This window comes from Cibotium barometz, chromosome 5, assembly GCF_041138505.1.
Source record: "Cibotium barometz isolate CiBa-2024 chromosome 5, ASM4113850v1, whole genome shotgun sequence".
Taxonomy (NCBI): domain Eukaryota; kingdom Viridiplantae; phylum Streptophyta; class Polypodiopsida; order Cyatheales; family Cibotiaceae; genus Cibotium; species Cibotium barometz.
The window spans coordinates 60,348,086-60,353,108 of NC_141050.1; positions in this window are offsets into that span (position 1 = coordinate 60,348,086).

A 5,023-nucleotide genomic window follows, 5' to 3' on the forward strand; every position below is an offset into this window, starting at 1 on the left:
TTCATGATTTTGTACCGTTATTTAGCCACCAAATGCTAATTAAAGCATTTTTTCTTATGTAGTTTTGAAGAACCTTATTACCATGGCTCATATTGACTTCTCAGTCTCATCAATGATAATGTCGATGAGATGAGTGATCATCCCAACTCAAGTAGGAAAGATCTTAAATTCCAAGTTAAAGAAGAGGAGGCTCTTGGAAAGAGTGAATTTATGGAAGTGACAGAGTGTCTAGAGGCAACTATTGCCAAATGCCATGACGAGATGAAGTCACTAAAGATGTAGATCTTGACTTTGCAAAAAGCTCTTTTGGCGGCACCTCCTGCTCCTACCAAAGCAGTTGCTCCGTCGTTTGCACCAAAGATGTATGGAGGTGAGAAAAAGAAGGAGACTCAGGAATGTGTAGATGCCTTAGGTGGACTACACACTTTACCTTTCATCCATTCACTGATGCACAAAAGCTGTAAATGGCACAGGGATTATTAAAAGGGAAGGCATTTCTACCTATTTTATGAATATCTTATATATGAGAAAAAAATTGAAGGAGCCACTTCATTTGAAATAAACCAACGAGGGTTGAAATCTGAAGGCCTCCTTTATTGAAACCCATATGAAATTATTATTTTGAGAACATATTTGCATATACTAGGAGCTTATCAGAGCAAATAGGCTGTGGAAACCATGCTAAAATCAAGCGGTTGCATGTACACTTATAAAAGGTTTGGTTCCTAGGAAAGCAATAATTGGTTTTTGCATGGATCCATAGTATACACATAAATTTTCCCCAAAATCCCAAGCTTGATTTTTGTTCCAAGGCATTCTTCCATCAAGTACCTATAAAATTTAATAAAACATGTTAAAAAAACATGTGTCATAAATTAACTATTAATCAACTATTAATATTTAATAATGGCTCCATCTATAATTCCACTATTAGTTAAGAGCTTGGCAAGGCCTTCTCAATTAATCTAAGTAATAGACTTATGGACTAGTGTTCTCATCTCGAGATAAGTTATTGACTTCAAGAACGCTTCCCCCACATAGTGCAAATGACTCATAGAATTATGGATCATGACATAAAACAATAAGCTTAGTTTTCTCATATTCTTAAATGAGTATCAAAATTCTACGCTCATGTCTCAAAAGAGAGGGCATCTAAAGAACTTTTCTACCTATTTTATGAATATCTTATATATGAGAAAAAAAAATTGAAGGAGCCACTTCATTTGAAATAAACCAACAAGGGTTGAAATCTGAAGGCCTCCTTTATTGAAACCCATATGAAATTATTATTTTGAGAACATATTTGCATATACTAGGAGCTTATAAGAGCAAATAGGCTATGGGCACCGTGCTAAAATCAAGCGGTTGCATGTACACTTATAAAAGGTTGGGTTCCTAGGAAAGGTAGTCAATAATTGGTTTTTGCATGGATCCATAGTATACACAAATTTTCCCCAAAATCCCAAGCTTGATTTTTGTTCCGAGGCATTCTTCCATCAAGTACCTATAAAATTTAATAAAACATGTTAAAAAAACACGTGTCATAAATTAACTATTAATCAACTATTAATATTTAATAATGGCTCCATCTATAATTCCACTATTAGTTAAGAGCTTGGCAAGGCCTTCTCAATTAATCTAAGTAATAGAATTATGGACTAGTGTTCTCATCTCGAGATAAGTTCTTGACTTCAAGAACGCTTCCCCCACATAGTGCAAATGACTCATAGAATTATGGATCATGACATAAAACAATAAACTTAGTTTTCTCATATTCTTAAATGAGTATCAAAATTCTAAGCTCATGTCTCAAGAGAGGGCATCTAAAGGACTTTTCTACCTATTTTATGAATATCTTATATATGAGAAAAAAAAATTGAAGGAGCCACTTCATTTGAAATAAACCAACAAGGGTTGAAATCTGAAGGCCTCCTTTGAAACCCATATGAAATTATTATTTTGAGAACATATTTGCATATACTAGGAGCTTATAAGAGCAAATAGGCTATGGGAACCATGCTAAAATCAAGCAGTTGCATGTACACTTATAAAAGGTTGGGTTCCTAGGAAAGGTAGTCAATAATTGGTTTTTGCATGGATCCATAGTATACACATAAATTTTCCCCAAAATCCCAAGCTTGATTTTTGTTCCGAGGCATTCTTCCATCAAGTACCTATAAAATTTAATAAAACATGTTAAAAAAACATGTGTCATAAATTACACATGTTAAAAAAACATGTGTCGTAAATTACACATACTTTTAACCTCATCTTGTCACTTTGAAGGGCAAGGGTACATGTTAAAAGGGTTAAATGATGCCCACTATTAGGTGTTCAAGCATGGTTCTACTTAAGACATATTATGAATTAACATTTGGAAAAAAAACTCTTTTATGCTTTAGTTACACTATGATGTGATATGGCCATGTAGTCCTACCAACTACTTTCACTCTTGTTTATTAATAAAAGTTTAAAAAATAATCATGAAACCACTTTTTAAAATATTTACACCTCCTATTTCTCATGAGTTTTGTCTATCTATTTGAATAAGTGCAACAATCATGCCGTAATGACCATTATGTCTATACTTGGGATTAAATCATGAGTTATCACAATAATTTGAGTTTGTTCTTGTGTGTGCCCATTAGTATATTTTAACCATTAGTATACTTGGTATCTTAATCATGAGTTATCATGATTAAGATACCATTAGTATACTTGGTATCTTAATCATGAGTTATCAAAGTAACTCAATGTGTGTGCCCATTAGTATACTTGGTATCTTAATCATGAGTTATCAAAGTAATTTAATGTGTGTGCCCATTAGTATATTTACCCATAAAACAAAATGTGAAATATCTATTCTACTTTGTGTAACTTCAACAATGAAAACTGAGTTATTATTTGTCCTACACACTAAGTTAAACCAACTCTCTCTCTCTCTCTCTCTCTCTCTCTCTCTCTCTCATGGGAAAATACACACACACACACATGTGTGTGTGTGTGTGTGTGTGCACGTGCACACATGTATGTGTTTGTTCGTGTGTGTGTGTGTGTGTGTGTGTTTGTTCGTGTGTGTGTGTGTGTGTGTGTGTGTGTGTGTGTGTGGGTGGGTGGGTGGGTGGGTGGGTGTGTGCCCACACATATGTAAGTAAGAGAGAGAGAGAGAGAGAGAGAGAGAGAGAGAGAGAGAGAGAGAGTATTGTTATTTTTCAATAAGTGGAAGAATTTTTTTAAACTTGTAATGATTCAAAATACCAAGTACATGGCTTTTAAAGGAACGATTTTCTTTAGGTGGCCTCTTTTGATAATTGTTTGTTGATAGAGAGTAACGATAATGATACCTTAACTTTAAATTGACTCACTTAAAAATTATGAAAATGAAATTGCCAACATAAATTAGACTATAACAATTTCAGCCATGTTGTTAAAAGAAAAATGGATGGCCACATACTAGCATCATAACCATTTTGAGAGAATTTATGTGACCTTAATATAAAGAGAGTAGTTTTTTTGCACCTCTTAACTTTCATGATGAAACTCAACACAATGTTTATGAGATATATAATATGTTCGATTCCTCTTATCTCTCATTGTGGTACATAGGAAATCATGAAAACTTTAAAAAGTACTTTAAACCATAGCAAAAAATACATTCTTTGATATTAGACATTGCTTTCAAGTAAAGGTACCTTTTTCCTCCATTGTTTCCTTTACAACATAAATTTGATATCAAATTCCCAAATATTTGGAAGTGGAGCTATTATAATAGTTCTGCATGAACACTATACAAATATAAATAAGATTACATTGCAATCATTTGACTAATTTTCAAGATACACCGACATGAAATATTCTCTTAACCCAAGTAATCATGAAGTCCACTTTGAGTGCTTGTACTCATGGGTTTATTTAAATAATGAGAATCCAATTTTGGTAGAAATAATCATCTTATTTGAATACACAAAACATTCTACGTATCCCATTAAAGTCCATAGGATTAGATTTCATAGTCTCTATAGCTTAATTTTTACATTTTTGACTCCACATAGAGTTTAAAAATGCCTTCATGTGGATGGCACATGATCTCATTTTCTTGAATCAACCTAGAGAGAGAGAGAGAGAGAGAGAGAGAGAGAGAGAGAGATGGGGGGGAGAGAGACGGGGGGGAGAGAGAGGATAATAATGAAGTTATATTGCATACACATTCATTTTATTGTTGATGGTATTCTGTGTCATTAAAAAATGTATTTTCTCAAACAAGAAATTAACAATAGGTATATTATTTTTTCTTATCCTAAATTGATAGAAGGCATATAATATTTAAAAGAAATAAAACAAGAATTAATATTTTACTATTCAGACAATTGGCAAATATTATTTATAAGCATGAGCATAAGCACACATGATCATACCCCTTCTTTTTCCATTTTTGATTTTGTTTAAAATAGTGTCATATATGACATGATATTTAAACCAACAACCTCATAAGAGAATGTTAGCATGATCTATCCTCAAACAATTTTATTTATAGCATTCTCAAAAGGAACTTTAACAATAAGGTACTATTAATCCTCACTTTGTTTTACTAGCCAAGACACTCTTGCATTGTTACTTTGTAGGACCTCTCACACCCAGATTAAAACTTTAAGAGTAGTACATCTATCTCTTGGTCCTCGAACTTGTATGATTCCGACCATAACTTATAAGTACATTTGATCACCCATTGATGTAATTTGCCTATAAACAAAAGTAAACTTCATTGGGATATGTACTAATTCCCAATTTAATTTCTCACATGAAACTCATGATCAACATGGTTTCCAAAGTGTCAAACACCTCTCAATTAAGCCAAGCATAAATCTATCTCTAGAGATTAAATCATTATGAAATGAATTTTATCTAATCCCATCAATGGTGAATGGTAGTGAGTAAATTTCTCTTCACTTATCCACCTTTGGCAATGATGTAGACAAGCCCGCCAGCAATAGTCTTTGGAAAAACTTAAGACCTTAAACAATCC